Raw genomic sequence first — 18,293 nt, 5'->3', positions numbered from 1 at the left:
TAAGATGGAGATAGTAATACCTCACAAGATTGTTTTGACGAATACCTCACAAGATTGTTTTGATGATTACATGAATAAATACATGGTAAGTATATAAATAGCTCCTAGCACATACAAGATACTCAATAAATATTAGTATTACTCGTGAAATCTTCATAAATTTTACTAATAGCTTTGACTGCTATGTTTTAGTCAAAGGAATCCATAATTTCTGCTTCTCTGATTCACTTAAATTTTATAAGAACTATAAGGAGACTTTTCTTTCTGAGGCAGTGTTTAGATATAAAAATAGTGTGAGGCAAAAAAATTATAGATGCCAAAAGGAAATATCAGTTTATAAACAGAGCCTAATTTTGGAGTGTAAACATGTTCCATCTCTCCCCCCACACCTTACTTGAAATGTTTTTCCTTTCACTAATCCAAATCCTTCCTGTCCTAGAAGGATGAGTTTAAATCCCAGGATCTCTTAGAGTCAGGCATACTGTTCTGCACATAATATCTGTTGGATGGATGCACAAAGGAATACAGTGCTGGCACATACTAACAAAGTACAAAGTAGATTCACCAAAATCTAATGAGCTAATGAATACTTAGATTAAAATTGTTATTCTGGCAAAAAGTATGGTTTTGGGGAAGGCAAATACTTTCCTTCAATATTTTTAAAAACAAAAACATTTTTAATTGGGGTATAGTTGTTTTACAATGTTGCGTTAGTTTCTACCATACAGTGAAGTGGAATTCCCTGTGCTATAGAGGAGGCTCTATGAGTTATCTGTTTTATACATATTAGTGTGTATATGTTAATCCCAATCTCCCAATTCATCTCACCCTGCCTATCAACGCTTGGTGTCCATACTTTTGTTCTCTACATCTGTGTCTCTATTTCTTCCTTGCAAACCAGCTCATCTGTACCATTTTTCTAGATTCCACAAATATGCCTTAATGTACAATATTTGTTTTTCTCTTTCTGACTTACTTCACTCTGTATGACAGTCTCTAGGTCCATCCAGGTCTCTACAAATGACCCAGTTTTGTTCCTTTATATGGCTGAGGAATATTCCATTGTATAAAGTACCACATCTTTATTCATCTGTTGATGAACATTTAGGTTGCTTCCATGACCTGGCTATTGTAAATAGTGTGGCAATGAACATTGGAGTGCATGTGTCTTTTTGAATTATGGTTTCTCTGGATACATTCCCAGTAGTGGGATTGCTGTGTCATATGATAGTTCTAGTTTTAGTTTTATAAGGAAGCTCCATACTGTTCTCCATAGTGGCTGTATCAATTTACATTGCCAATAGTGCAAGAAGGTTCCCTGTTCTCAACACCCTCTCGAGAATTTATTGTTTGTAGATTTTCTGATGATGCCCATTCTAACTGTGTGAGGTGATACCTCATTGTAGTTTTGATTTGCATTTACCCAATAATTAGTGATGTTGAGAATCTTTTCATGTGCTGCTTGGATATCTGTATTTTTTCTTTGCAGAAATGCCTATTTAGGTCTTCCACCCATTTTTGCATTGGGCTGTTTGTTTTTTTGATATTGAGCTGCATGAGCAGTTTGTATAATTTGGAGATTAATGCTTTGTCCATTGATACACTTGCAAATATTTTCTCCCATTCTGAGGGTTGTCTTTTCGTCTTGTTTATGTTTTCCTTTCCCGGGCAAAAGCTTTATAAGTTTCATTAGGTCCCATTTATTTTGTTTTTATCCCCATTACACTAGTAGGTGCATCAAAAAGATCTTGTTGTGATTTATGTCCATGAGTGTTCTTCCTATGTTTTCCTCTAAGAGTTTTATAGTGTCCTCTGGTCTTACATTTAGGTCTTTAATCCATTTTGAGTTTATTTTTGTGTATGGTGTTAGGGAATGTCCTAATTTTATTCTTTTACATGTAGCTGTCCAATTTTCCCAGAACCACTTACTGAAGAGACTGTCTTTTCTCCATTGTATATCCTTGCCTAGTTTGTCATAGATTAGTTGACCATAGGTGCTTGGGTTTATCTCTGGATTTTCTATCCTGTTCCATTGATCTGTATTTCTGTTTTTGTGCCAGTACCACACTGTCTTGATTACTGTAGCTTTGTAGTATACTCTGAAGACAGAGAGCCTGATTCCTCCAGCTCCGTTTGTCTTTCTCAAGATTGCTTTAGCTATTCGGGGTCTTTTGTGTTTCCATACAAATTGTGAAATTTTTTTGTTCTAATTCTGTGAAAAATGCCATTGGCAATTTGATAGGGATTGTATTTAATCTGTAGATTGCTTTGGGTAGCACAGTGATTTTCACAATATTGATTTTTCCAATCTAAGAACATGGTATATCTCTATATCCATTTGTGTCGTCTTTGATTTCTTTCATCACTGTCTTATAGTTTTCTGCATACAGGTCTTTTGTCTCCTTAGATAGGTTTATTCCTAGGTATTTTATTCTTTTTGTTGCAATAGTGCATGGGATGGTTTCCTTAATTTCTTTTTCTGATCTTTTGTTGTTAGTGTATAGGAATGCAAGAGATTTCTGTGCATTAATTTTGTATCTTGCAACTTTACCAAATTCACTGATTGGCTCTAGTAGTTTTCTGGTGGCATCCTTAGGATTTTGTAGATATAGTATCATGTCATCTGCAAATAATGACAGTTTTAATTCTTCTTTTCCAGTTTGAATTACTTTTATTTCTTTTTCTTCTCTGATTGCTGTGGCTAGGACTTCCAAAACTATGTTGAATAATAGTGGCAAGTTCCTGATCTTACAGGAAATGTTTTCAGTTTTTCACCATTGAGAATGATGTTTGCTATGGATTTGTCATATATGGCCTTTATTATGTTGAGGAAGGTTCCCTCTGTGCCAATTTTCTGGAGTGTTTTTTATCATAAATGGGTGTTGAATTTTGTCAAAATCTTTTTCTGCATCTATTGAGATTATCATATGGTTTTTATTCTTCAATTTTTTAATATGGTGTATCACACTGATTGATTTGCATATATTAAAGAATCCTTGAATCCCTGGGATAAATCCCAATTGATCATGGTGTACAATCCTTTTAATGTGTTGTTGGATTCTGTTTGCTAGTATTTTGTTGAGAATTTTTCCATGTATATTCATCAGTGATTTTGGTCTGTAATTTTCTTTTTTTGTAATATTTTTGTTTGTTTTTGGTATCAGGGTGATGGTGGCCTTCTAGAATGAGTTTGGGAGTGTTCCTTCCTCTACAGTTTTTTAGAAGAGTTTGAGGAAGATGGGTGTTAGCTTTTCTCTTAATATGTAATAGAATTCATGTGTGAAGCCATCTGGTCCTGGGCTTTATATGTTGGAAAATATTTAATCACAATTTCAATTTCATTACTTGTGATTTGTCTGTTCATATTTTCTATTTCTTCCTGGTTCAGCCTTGGAAAGTTATAACTTTCTAAGAATTTGTCCATTTCTTTGAGGTTGTCCATTTTATTGGCATGGAGTTGCTTGTAGTAGTCTCCTATCATGTTTTGTATTTCTGTGGTGTCCATTGTAACTTTTCCTTTTCCATTTCTAATTTTATTGATTTAAGTCATCTCCCTCATTTTCTTGATGAATCTGGTTGAAAATTATCAATTTTATTTACCTTCTCAGAGAACCAGCTTTTAGTTTTATTGATCTTTGCTATTGTTTTCTTTGTTTCTACTTCATTTATTTCTGGTCTGATTCTTACGATTTCTTTCATTCTATTAACTTTGGGTTTTCTTTGTTCTTCTTTCTCTTGTTTATTTAGGTGTAAGCTTTGACTGTTTATTTGAGATTTTACTTGTTTCTTGAGGTAGGATATTATTGCTATAAACTTCCCTCTCAGAATTTCTTTTGCTGCATCCCATAGGTTTTGGGTTCTTGTGTTTTTGTTGCCATTTGTCTCTAGGTATTTTTTGATTTCCTCTTTGATTTCTTCAGTGTCTTTGGTTATTTAGTATCATATTTTTTAGCCCCTGTGTGTTTCTGTTTTTACAGTTCTCTTTTCCTGTAATTGATTTGTAATCTCATAGCATTGTGCTCGGAAAAGAGGTTTGATATGGTTTCAATTTTCTTAAATTTACTGAGGCTTGAATTGTGACCAAAGATATGATCTATCCTGCAGAGTGTTCTGTTTGCACTTGAGAAGAAAGTGTAGTCTGTTGGTTTCAGTTGGAATGTCCTATAAATATTGATTAAATCTATCTGGTCTCTTGTGTCATTTAAAGCAGCCGTCCCCAACATTTTTGGCACCAGGGACCAGTTTCGTGGAAGACAATTTTTTCACTGATGCAGGGGGGGTGATTCATCCGGTAATGCAAGTGATGGGGAGTGATGAGGAATGGTAGATGAAGCTTTGCTCGCTCTCCCACTGCTCACCTCCTGATGTGTGGCCTGGTTCCTAACAGGCCAGGGACTGGCACTGGTCCAGAGCCTGGGTGTTGGGGACCCCTGATTTAAAGCTTGTGTTTCCTTATTAATTTTCTGTCCATTGGTTTAAGTGAGGTGTTGAAGTCCCCCACTATTATTTTGTTACTGTTGATTTCCACTTTTACAGTTGTTAGCAATTGCCTTATGTACTGTGGTGTTCTTATGTTTTGGGTGCATACATATTTATAATTATTATATCTTCTTCTCAGATTTAACACTTGATCATTTTGTAATGTCCTTCCTTATCTCATGTAACAATCTTTATTTTAAAGTCTATTTTGTCTAATATGTGTATTTCTACTCCAGGTTTCTTTTGATTTCCATTTGCATGAAATATATTTTTCCATCCCCTCACTTTCAGTCTTTATGTGTCCCTAGGTCTGAAATTGGTCTCTTGTAGACAACGTATATATGGATCTTGTTTTTGTATGCATTCAGCAAGTCTGTCTGTTTTAGTTGGCACATTTAATCCATTCACATTTAAGGTAATTATCAATATGAATATTCCTATTACCATTTTCTTAATTGTTTGGATTTGTTTTTGTAGGTCATTTTCTTCTCCTGTGTTTCCCAGTTAGAGAAGTTCCTTTAGCATTTGTTGTAGAGCTAGTTTGGTGCTGCTGAATTCTGTTAACTTTTGCTTGTCCATAAAGCTTTTGATATTTCTGTTCAATGTGAATTAGATCCTTGCTGGGCAGAGTAATCTTGGTTGTAAGTTTTTCCCTTTCATCACTTTAAATATATCCTGCCACTCCCTTCTGGCCTCCAGAATTTCTGCTGAAAAATAATCTGATATCCTTATGGGGATTCCCTTGTGTGTTAATTGTTGTTTTTCTCTTGATGCTTTTTAATATTTTTTCTTTGTATTTAATTTTTGTTAGTTTGACTAATTTTGTCTCAACATGTTTCTCCTTGGGTTTATCCTGTGTGGGACTCTCTGGGCTTCCTGGACTTGATTAGCTATTTCCTTTCCCATATTAGGGAAGTTTTCAACTATTGTGTCTCCAAATACTTTCTCAGACCCTTTCTCTTTCTCTTCTTCTTCTGGGACCCCAATAATTCGAATGTTGGTGTATTTAATGTTGTCCCAGTAACCTCTGAGACTGTCCTCATATCTTTTCATTCTTGTTTCTTTATTCTGATCCACAGCAGTTATCTCTACCATTCTATCTTCTGGCTCACTTATCCGTTCTTCTGCCTCAGTTATTCTGGTATCTATTTCTTTTAGAGTATTTTTAATTTCACTTATTGTGTTGTTCATCACTGTTTGCCCTTTAATTTTTCTAAGTCCTTGTTAAACATTTCTTGTATTCTCTCTCCTCTATTTATGAGTTTTTAGATCATTTTTACTATCATTACTCTGAATTCTTTTTCAGGTAGACTTCCTATTTTCTCTTCATTTGTTTGGTCTTGTGGATTTTTACCTTGCTCCTTCACCTGCTGCATATTTCTCTGCCTTCTCATTTTGACTTACTGCCTTTGGATTCCCCTTTCCACAGACTGCAGTATCGTAGTTCTTCTTACTTCTGGTGTCTGTCCCCAGTGGGTGAGGTTGGTACAGTAGCTTGTGTAGACTTCTTTGTGGGTAGACTGCTACCTGTGTTCTGGTGGTTGGAGCTGGATCTTGTCCCTCTGATGGGGAGGGTCACATCTGGTGGTGTGTTTTGGGGTTTCTGTGAGATTACTATGACTTTAGGCAGCCTGTCTGCTAAGGTGTGGGGTTGTGTTCATTTCTTGTTAGTTGTTTGACATGAGGCGTCCAGCACTGGAGCTTGCAGGACTTTGGGTGGAGTCATGTCGTAGTGTTGAGATGGAGACTTCTGGTAGAACACTCACCAATTAATATTCCATGGGATCAAGAGTTCTCAGGTGGTCCAATGTCCTGGATTTAGCTCTCCCACTTCGGAGGCTTAGGCCCAATCCCTGGCTGGAACACCAGGACCCCAGAAGCCACATGGCATGGAAGAAAAGGAAAAAAAAAAAGCAAACAGACAAACAAATATCTGAGAAAAATGGTAAAAGCAAAACTGAACAGACAAAAACAGGAAAAGAAACACACACACACTCACAAAAAGAAGACAAAAAAGAGAGCAAGCAAACCAATAAACAAACCCAAAAATGAAAACAAAGACTAAAAACTAAACTGACAAAACCAAAATATCAAAAATGGATCAAACGCAGAAAGCAAGCTAAAATAAGGCAAAGAGAGTTGAGGAAGATGGTGGAAGAGTAAAACACGGAGATCCCCTACTTCCACACAAATACATCAGAAATACATCTACACGTGGAACTGCTCCGATAGAACACCCACTGGACACTGGAAGAAGATCTCAGACCTCCAAAAAGGCAAGAAATTCCCCAAGTACCTGGGTAGGGCAAAGAAAAAAGAAAAAACAGAGACAAAAGAATAGGGATGAGACCTGCACCAGTGGGGGGGAGCTGTGAAGGAGAAAAGGTTTCAACACACTAGGAAGCCACTTCATGGGCAAAGACTGTACGTGGCAGCGAGGGGAAGCTTTGGAGCCACGGAGGAGAGCACATCAACAGGGATGTGGAGGGAAAAGTGGAGAGATTCCCGCACGGAGTATCAGTGCCGACCAGCACTCACCAGCCCGAGAGGCTTGTCTGCTCACCCACTGGGGAGGGTGGAGGCTGGGAGCTGAGGCTCGGGCTTCACTCGGATCGCAGGGAGAGGACTGGGGTTGGTGGCGAGAACACAGCCTGAAGAGGTTAGTGCACCACGGCTAGCTGGGAGGGAATCCGGGAAAAAGTCTGGACCTGGCAAAGAGGCAAGAGAGTTTTTCTTCCCTCTTTGTTTCCTGGTGCATGAGGAGAGGGGATTAAGAGCGCTTCTTAAAGGGGTTCCAGAGACAGGTGCGAGCCACAGTTAAGAGTGCGGATCCCAGAGATGGGCATGAGATGCTAAGGCTGCTGCTGCTGCTACCAAGAAGCCTGTGTGCAAGCACAGGTCACTATCCACACCTTCCCTTCTGGGAGCCTGTGCAGCCCACCACTGCCAGGGTCCCGGGATCCAGGGACAACTTCTCCGGGAGAATGCATGGCATTCCTCAGCCTGCTGCAATGTCACGCCGGCCTCTGCTGCCGCAGCCTAGCCTCACATTCGTACCCCTCCCTGCCCCCGGCCTGAGAGAACCAGAGCCCACGATTCAGGTGCTCATTTAACACTGTCCTGTCTGAGCGAAGAAGAGATGCCGTCAGGCATGCTACAGGCAGAGGCAGGGCTAAATCCAAAGCTGAATCCTGGGAGCAGTGCGAACAAAGAAGAGAAAGGGAAATAACTCTCAGCAGCCTCAGGAGCAGAGGATTAAATCTCCACAATCAACTTGATGTACCCTGCATCTGAGGAAAACCTGAATAGACAACGAATCATCCGAAATTGAGGAGGTGAAGTTTGGGAGCAAGATATATTATTTTTTCCCCTTTTCCACTTTTTGTGAGTCTGTATGTGTACGCTTCTGTGAGATTTTGTCTGTATAGCTTTGATTTCACCATTTGTCCTAGGGTTCTGTATGTCCGTTTTTGTGGGTTTTTTACCTTTGAAAAAAATTTTCTTAAAAATTATTTTTATTTTAATAACTTTGTTTTATTTTATTTTATCTTCTTTCTCTCTCTCTCTCTTTCTTTCTTTCTTTCTTTCTTTCTTTCTTTCTTTCTTTCTTTCTTTCTTTCTTTCTTTCTTTCTTTCTTTCTTTCTTTCTTTCTTTCTATGTTGTTTCCCTTTATACTGAGCCATGTGGATGAAAGGCTCTTGGTGCTCCAGCAAGGAGTCAGTACTGTGCCTCTGAGGTGAGAGAGCCAACTTCAGGACACTGGTCCACAAGAGACCTCACAGATCCACATGATACCAAATGACGAAAATCTCCCAAAGATCCCCATCTCAACACCAAGACCCAGGTACACTCAACGACCTGCAAGCTACAGTGCCTGACACCTTATGCCAAACAACTAGCAAGACAGGAACACTGCCCCATTCATTAGCAGAGAGGCTGCCTAAAATCATAATAAGACCACAGCCACCCCAAAACACACCACCAGACATGGACCTGCCCACCAGAAAGACAAGATCCATCCTCATCCACCAGAACACAGGCACTAGTCCCCTCCACCAGGAAGCCTACACAACCCACTGAACCAACTTTAGCCACTGGGTACAGACACCAAAAACAACGGGAACTACAAACCTGCAGCCTGCAAAAAGGACACTACAAACACAGTAAGATAAGCAAAATGCGAAGACAGAAAAACACACAGCAGATGAAGGAGCAAGATAAAAACCCACCAGACCTAACAAATGAAGAGGAAAGAGGCAGTCTACCTGAAAAAGAATTCAGAATAATGATAGTAAAGATGATCCAAAATCTTGGCAATAGAACAGACAAAATGCAAGAAACATTTAACAAGGAACTAGAAGAACTAAAGAGGAAACAAGCAATGATGAACAACAGAATAAATGAAATTAAAAATACTCTAGAAGGGATCAATAGCAGAATAACTGAAGCAGAAGAATGGACAAGTGACTTGGAAGATAAAATAATGGAAATAACTACTGGAGAGCAGAATAAAGAAAAAAGAATGAAAAGAACTGAGAACAGTCTCAGAGACAACTGAGACAACATTAAACACACCAGAATTCGAATTATAGGGGTCCCAGAAGAAGAAGAGAAAAAGAAAGGGACTGAGAAAATATTTGAAGAGATTATAGTTGAAAACTTCCCTAATATGGGAAAGGAAATAGTTAATCAAGTCCAGGAATCACAGAGAGTCCTATGCAGGATAAATCCAAGGAGAAACACACCAAGACACATATTAATCAAACTGTCAAAAATTAAATACAAAGAAAACATATTAAAAGCAGCAAGGGAAAAACAACAAATAACACAAAAGGGAATCCCCATATGGTTAACAGCTGATCTTTCAGCAGAAACTCTGAAAGCCAGAAAGGAGTGGCAGGACATATTTAAAATGATGAAGGAGCAAAACATACAACCAAGATTACTCTACCCAGCAAGGATCTCATTCAGATTTGATGGAGAAATTAAAATCTTCACAGACAAGCAAAAGCAGACAGGTCAGCACCACCAAACCAGCTTTACAACAAATGCTGAAGGAAGTTTTCTAGGCAAGAAACACAAGAGAAGGAAAAGACCTACAATAACAAACCCAAAACAATTAAGAAAATGGGAATAGGAACATACATGTCGATAATTACTTTAAATATAAAAAAATTAAATGTTCCCACCAAAAAACACAGACTTTCTGAATGGATAAAAAAACAGGACCCATATATATACTGACTACAAGAGACACACTTCTGACCTAGGGATACATACAGACTGAAAGTAAGGGGATGGAAAAAGATATTCCATGCAAATGGAAATCAGAAGAAAGCTGGAATAGCAGTTCTCATATCAGAAAGAATAGACTTTAATGTAAAGACTATTACAAGAGATAAAGAAGGATACTACATAATGATCAAGAGATTGATCAAAGAAGAAGATATAACAATTGTAAATATTTATGCACCCAACATAGGAACACCTCAATAATTAAGGCAAAAGCTAACAGCATTTGGGGAAATCGACAGTAACACAGTCATAGTAGGGAACTTTAACACCCCACTTGCACCAATGGGCAGATCATCCAAAATGAAAATAAATAAGGAAACACAAGCTTTAAATGATACATTGAACAAGATGGACTTAATTGATATTTATAGGACTTTCCATCCAAAAACAACAGAGTACACATTTTTCTCAAGTGCTCATGGAACATTCTCCAGGATAGATCATATCTTGGGTCACAAATCAAGCCTTGGTAAATTTAAGAAAATTGAAATTGTATCAAGTATCTTTTCTGACGACAAAGCTATGAGACTAGATACCAATTACAGGAAATGATCTGTAGAAAATACAAACCCATGGAGGCTAAACAATACAGTACTTGATAACCAAGTGATCACTGAAGAAATCAAGGAGGAAATTAAAAAATAAGTACAAAAAATGACAATGGAGACACAACGACCCAAAACCTATTGGATGCACCAAAAGCAATTCTAAGGGGAAGTTTATAGCAATAAAATTCTACGTGAAGGAAAAGGAAACATCTCGAATAAACAACCTAACCTTGCACCTCAAGCAATTAGAGAAAGAAGAAAAAAAGGCCCAAAATTAGCAGAAGGAAAAAAATCATAAAGAACAGATCAGAAATAAATGAAAATGAAGTGAAGGAACGATAGCAAAAATCAATAAAACTAAAAGCTTGCTCTTTGAGAAGACAGAGAAAATTGAAAAACCATTAGCCATAATCATGAAGAAAAAAGGGAGAAGACTCAAATCAATAGAATTAGAAATGAAAAAGGAAAAGTAACAACTGACACTGCAGAAATAGAAAGGATCATGAGAGATTACTACAAGCAACTATATGTGAATAAAATGGACAACTTGGAAAAAAGGGGCAAATTCTTAGAAATGCACAACCTGCTGAGACTGAACCAGGAAGAAATAGAGTATATTTACAGACCAATCACAAGAACTGAAATTGAAACTGGGATTAAAAATCGTCCAACAAACGAAAGCCCAGGATCAGATGGCTTCGCAGGAGAATTCTATCAAGCATTTAGAGAAGAGCTAACACCTATCTTCTCAAGCTGTTCCAAAATATAGCAGAGGGAGGAACACTCCCAAACTCATTCTACGAGGCCAGCATCACCCTGATACCAATACCAGACAAAGACGTCACAAAGAAAGAAAACTACAGGCCAAGATCACTGATGAACATGGATGCAAAAACCTCAACAAAATACTAGCAAACAGAATACAACAGCAAATAAAAAGGATCATACAACATGATCAAGTGGGGTTTATTCCAGGAATGCAAGAAGTCTTCAATATACGAAAATCAATCAACGTGATACACCATGTTAACAAAGTGAAGGAGAAAAAACACATGATCATCTCAATAGATGCAGAGAAAGCCTTCGACAAAAATCAACAACCATTTATGATAAAAACCCTGCAGAAAGTAGGCATAAAGGGAACGTTCCTCAACATAATAAAGGCCATATATGACAAACCCACAGCCAACATCGTCCTCAATGGTGAAAAACTGAAACCATTTCCACTAAGTTCAGGGACAGGACAAGGTTGCGCACTCTCACTACAATTATTCAACATAGTTTTGGAAGTTTTAGCCACAGCAATCAGAGAAGAAAAAGAAATACAATGAATCCAAATCATGATAGAAGAAGTAAAGCTGTTACTGTTTGCAGATGACATGTTACTCTACATAGAGAATCCTAAAGATGCTACCAGAAATCTGCTAGAGTTAATCAATGAATTTGGTAATGTAGCAGGATACAAAATTAATGCACAGAAATCTCTTGCATTCCTATACACTAATGATGATAAATCTGAAAGTGAAATTAAGCAAACAGTCCCATTTACCACTGCAACAAAAGGAATAAAATATCTAGGAATAAACCTACCTAAGGAGACAAAAGACCTGTATGCCGAAAATTATAACACACTACTGAAAGAAATTAATGATGATACAAAGAGATGGAGAGATATACCATGTTCTTGGATTAGAAAAATCAACATTGTGAAAGTGACTATTCTACCCAAAGCAATCTACAGATTCAATGCAATCCCTATCAAACTACCACTGGCATTTTTCACAGAACTAGAACAAAAAATTTCACAATTTTATGGAAACACAAAAGACCCCGAATAGCCAAACAATCTTGAGAACAAAAAATGCAGCTGGAGGAATCAGGCTCCCTGCCTTCAGACTATACTACAAAGCTAAGTAATCACGACAGCATGGTACTGGCACAAAAACAGAAATATAGATCAATGGAACAGGATAGAAACCCAGAGATAAACCCACGCACATATGGTCACCTTATCTTTGATAAAGGAGTCAAGAATATACAGTGGATAAAGACAGCCTCTTCAATAAGTGGTGCTGGGAAAACTGGACAGGTACATGTAAAAGTATGAAATTAGAACACTACCTAACACCATATACAAAAATAAAATCAAAGTGGATTAAAGACCTAAATATAAGGCCAGACACTATCAACCTCTTAGAGGAAAACATAGGCTGAACACTCTATGGCATAAATCATAGGAAGATCCTTTTTGACCCACCTCCTAGAGAAATGGAAATAAAAACAAAAATAAACAAATGGGACCTAATGAAACTTAAATGCTTTTGCACAGCAGAGGCAACCATAAACAAGATGAAAAGACAACCCTCAGAATGGGAGAGAATATTTGCAAATGAAACAACTGACAAAGGTTTAATCTCCAAAATATACAAGCAGCTCATGCAGTTCAATAACAGAAAAAGAAAGAACCTAATCCAAACATGGGCAGAAGACCTAAATAGACATTTCTCCAAAGAAGATATACAGATTGCCAACAAACACATGAAAGAATGCTCAACATCACTAATCATTAGAGAAATGCAATCAAAACTACATTGAGGTATCACCTCACACCAGGCAAAATGACCACCATTAGAAAAGCTGCAAACAATAAATGCTGGCGAGGGTGTGGAGAAAAGGCAAGCCTCTTGCACAGTTGGTTGGAATGTAAATTGATACAGCCACTATGTAGAACAGTATGGGGGTTCCTTAAAAAGTAAAAATAGAACTCCCATTGGAGCCAGCAACCCCACTACTGGACATATACCCTGAGAAAACCATAATTTAAAAAGAGAGGCATGGATATATATACACTACCAAATGTAAGGTAGATAGCTATTGCGAAGCAGCCGCATAGCACAGGGAGATCAGCTCGGTGCTTTGTGACCACCTGGAGGGGTTGGATAGGGAGGGTGTGAGGGAGGGAGATGCAAGATGGAAGAGATATGGGAACATATGTGTATGTATAAATGATTCACATTGTTATAAAGCAGAAACTAACACACCATTGTAAAGCAATTATTCTCCAATACAGATGTTAAAAAATTCATTTATTCATGCTCTAATCTTTACTATTTCTTTCCTTCTGCTAAGTGAAATAAGCCAGACAGAAAAAGAAAAATATTGTATGGTATTAATTATATGTGGAATATGAAAAGGAAGGAAAGGTAAATTTTATAGAAACAGAGAACTAGAATGGTGGTTGTTACCAGGAACTAAGGGAAGAGGGAAATGAGATTATGTAGGTCAAATATTTTCAGTTAAAAGAATAAGTTCTGAGTATCTACTGTACAGTACGTTGACTATAGCTAATAATACAGTATTGTATACTTGAAAGCTGTTGAGAGTAGATCTTAAGCATTGTTACCAGCAGAGAAAAAAAAAAAGTTAACGATGTTAACTATGTGAGGTGATGAATGGATGTGATAATTATCTCGATCTTGGTAATGTTGTAATTCTCCAATGTATATGTATATCAAATCATATACATTGTAAACTTTATACACTTTAAATATATACAATTATATTTGTCAACTGTTCATTAATAAAGTTTAAAAATAACAATCTGTAAAACAGAGAAATATATATATTTTTATCAATAGAGGGAAGTTTCTGGAACTAAGGCTGAGCTCCTGTTATGTGATAATTTTGAATAAAAAAAAAATTTATGGAAAGAAACTCCTGTCCTGTGATCAGAAATAGGAAGAGTTATCAGTGTATAATACAAAATCCAAATTCCCATAAATCACAGAAATGATTTAGTACTAAACAAAACACTTTATTGCGTTTGGAAACTTGAGAGAAAAACAGTGATGTAGTATTTAAATACATGTAACTATGAATTGCATTTTAAAACCAGCTTCCTTACAAGAACCCTGTAAGTTCACTTTTTATTTTCAGAGGCTCAGCTGGAAAAGAAAAAGGGAAAGGGTTTTAAATTCTGGGTACCCTAAGTGAGTCATTTCTATGAGATATGTGTTTGAGGGGCTTTGTAAATTTTAAAGTGATAAATAAACAAGGGAATTTTGTTAGTATTCCTCCACTGTTCACCACTCCCAGTCACCTATACACCATGATTATGACTACAATTCAGTGCCTGATTACACAGCTCTAAGTCTGAAATGCATTTTAAAAATGAAAATAAAAAAGAGCAAGATGATCTCTCTTCTTATGTCTAATAGATCTCTTACTTTTTTGTTTGTTTGTTGTTTTGTTTTTTGCGGTATGTGGGCCTCTCACTGCTGTGGCCTCTCCCGTTGCGGAGCACAGGCTCTGGATGCACAGGCTCAGCGGCCATGGCTCACGGGCCCAGCCGCTCCGTGGCATGTGGGATCTTCCCGGACTGGGGCATGAACCCGTGTCCCCTGCATCAGCAGGCGGACTCTCAACCACTGCGTCATCAGTGAAGCCCAGATCTCTTACTTTTAAAAAATATTTTCCTCCTCCTTCTCCATCTTTCCTGTTTCTTACATACTCCTTTTCCCTGTTAGTTCCACTTCCTTGCAACCCTTTCTTCCAACATTTTTTCTCACCATCTCTTTTTCTTCCTCTTCACTCATTCTTATTTTCTCTCTGTTCTTCAGCATTGTTTGCTGTCTTAATTACTCCTTTCTTTGACATATTTCACAACTCTCTGCTTTTTCTGTCCCTAGCTTCTGTATGTGTCTCTGCCTTTGTTTCTCTATATCTCTGTTGGTCTCTCAGTCTCTGTCTCTCTTTATCTTTTGCTGACTTTTTCTTTAATACACCGCAACTGAGCTCAAATCCCTCAAGTGCTAGATTACTAGTTACTAGGAACTGTAATCTAAAATTTTTGATGTGAACTTTTCATCAGTTGGTAGTGTTTCATGGCAATCTCTACCCTCAAAGAATGACTTGCTGTTATTTATAGTAATTTTAAAGGGTATCTTCGTTAAAATATTGACTAGTTTTTTGCAATGTTGATGACACTTCAAATGGATTTGCTCTAGCTCTCACAATAGCAAGACAGGAAATAATTGTCCAGGCTGAACCAAGTCACTCAGAAAGACTGTTTCAGAAGATTAGGTAAACACTAAGAAATTAAGATTCTGGGCATGTCTGCTTCACTTTCTCTCTCTCTCTTTTTTTTTTTTTTTTGCGGGACGTGGGCCTCTCACTATTGTGGCCTCTCCCGTTGCAGAGCACAGGCTCCGGACGCGCAGGCTCAGCGGCCATGGCTCACGGGCCCAGCCGCTCCGCGGCATGTGGGATATTCCCGGACCGGGGCACGATCCCATGTCCCCTGCATCAGCAGGTGGACTCTCAACCACTGTGCCACCAGGGAAGCCCCACTTTCTCTTTTATATGACATCAAACTGCAGTGAAAAGTCAGGTGGCTAAAATTTAGTTCCAGCTTTGACACTAACATTTTTCTTCTCTTTATGACCTCAGAACTTTCACTTAATAGAAATAACCTTACAATCCCCATCTGATATATAAAAAATAAAAGTCCCTCTCCACCAGACTCACATCCAGTCTCTCAAGATCAAGTGAGGTAATGAATATGAAAATATTATGGGAAAGCATAAAGACTTTTATGTAAGAGTTCAAGATTCTTATGATCTCTAAGAAAGGGTCTCATCTCTGATCTCATCTTAGAAAGGGTCTAGAATCCTCACCTAAAAAAATAAAGCTCACCATCATAAAGACTAAATGAAAGGATTCTGAAATGTGGACAGTAGTGAACTCTGAGCTGAACATACACAAGGCTGGAATGCTGGAATTCTCCCTGATGACTTTGGTTTTGATGAATCGCCTGATGATTAGTAAATGGCTTTCTTAAACTGATATTGGAAAGGAAATAAGGCTTTGTACTTCTTTCTTCCTTTCTCCTGAATGTGTCTCTTTCATCATCATCAAAATAGCAATGATTATGCACATTCTTCTTCCTGGTGCCATGTCAAGCCTGATTCAAATATAAGTGCCCTCTGATCACTTACAACCTAAGACAAACAACACAAATGAGGGTTTTTTTTATTGACATTCAAAGGTAATAAGGAAGTTAGATGAGAGTGGCAATGTGGCTTAATGAAAAGGGCTTAGATGCCTAGTTTCTACTGTTCTGGTACAATAGTTCTAGTTTCAATAGTTCTGGTACAATTTCTTATTTTCTGTGTGATTTAGAGCCATCCTTATCAACTTTCTGAGCCTTGGTTTTCCCACTGTGAAATGAGACTAGATTATCTAAGAACCCCTTCAGTCCTGGAGTTCTATAAGTTAACAGTCAGATGAGGCATTTTAGTAAAAAAATATTTTCCCCCTTTCTGGTCCTGATGCCTACCAATAGTGAAGTTGTAATTAAATGCTTTCTCCTAGAAAATGGAAGAGATAACTTCCTATTCCACCAATATGGAGTCATTCCATTCCCCTAGGTTCTGCCACTTACAACAAAAAGTCCTGAACATAACAACTATAAGCACAAGAAGAGTCTGGGAAGTGTAAAGAAAGCAGGCTTCCTAAGGACCATGAGACTTGAGGAATACCACAGGACATGGTAGTGTATTCCTTGAGTTTGCTGATTGCCCCCCATATATCCTACACAAGACTCTCCAGAATTCTTCAACCTAGAACCAGCAACAATAGAAAAAAAAAACCCTCCATGAAAAGTCTGTTTCTCGTAGCCAAAGGACGTGGAAAAGGGTGGACTAACTTTACTCTAGCTAAACAACAATGGAAAGAAAACACAGCCATATACCCAGCTGATATTCAAACCCACCTCACTCCCTCCACCCTCATCCTAAAAAAGCAAGTGAAACTATCTTGCAGTGGGTGAAGTCAGCAGGGCCAAGCAGGGAGCTAATCTTACATCCTCTAAGCAGAAAGCTAATCTTTCATTTCTCACCAGGCAGAGGTAGAAGGGATGAGATTCTCTCACTTTGTGGTGCCAGTGGGACCCAGCAGGAAACTTAACTTCCACCCCTGCCTGAAGAAATTAAGCAGGCAGTGCTCTGACTCCTCCACGAGGATACTGTCAATGGGTCCATCCAGAAACTGAGTCAGCTAAGCAGAAGCATGCAGACATGAAGTAAACCTCCACCTCTACCCAGCAGCAATAAGGATTAAAGAGGTCATCATTAGCCTTTACCCTCAACCCCACCCCAGAGGTGGAGAGCTGAGCCTCCACACCCACTCAATATCAACAAGGCAGAACAAAGTGTACAAACTAGGGCTAGTAAGCACTCCTCTTTCTTCCTAATCTGATGTCAGTGAAGCCCCATGAAAAGCTGAATCTCCACTGCCACATAGCACCAAGGAGGCAGAATGAGGTGGAGGAAGATTGGGTGGTAATAAACAAGTAGAAAATGAAAATTTAAAATAATTCCATATATAATATAATCAAAAAGAAAAATACCCAGGAATGAATTTAACAAAAAAAAGCAAAACTTATATTCTGAAACAAAATTTATTGAAAAAAATTAAAAGACTGAAATAAATAGAAAGACACCTCATACTCATTGATCACAATATTTAATATTATAAGATGGCAATACTTGTTCCAAATAGACCTATAGGTTCAACACAATCCCTTTTAAAATCTGAGCTTGCTTCTCTGCAGTAACTGAAAGCTGATTATAAAACTTATATGGAAATTGAAGGGACACAGAAAAAAACAAAACAATCTTGAAAGAAAAGAACAAAGTTGATAAACTTATACTTCACGTTTCAAAATTTACTACAAAGCTACAATAATCAAGAGGTACTGGTCTAAGGATAGACATATAGATCAATAAAATAGAATTAAGAGTCCCACATACCTATGGCCAGTTGATTTTCAACTGGGTGCCAAGAAGATTCAATGGGGAAAGAATTAATTTTTATAATAAAAGCAGAAACAAATGGATATTAAAATGCAAAATAATAAATTTGGACCCCTACCTTGCACCATATACAAAAATTTACCCAAAATGAATCAA

Source organism: Aethalodelphis obliquidens, unplaced genomic scaffold, assembly GCF_003676395.1.
Source record: "Aethalodelphis obliquidens isolate GAN/ISIS:26980383/991018 unplaced genomic scaffold, ASM367639v1 scaffold85, whole genome shotgun sequence".
Taxonomy (NCBI): Eukaryota; Metazoa; Chordata; class Mammalia; order Artiodactyla; family Delphinidae; genus Aethalodelphis; species Aethalodelphis obliquidens.
This window is presented reverse-complemented; position numbering follows the sequence as displayed.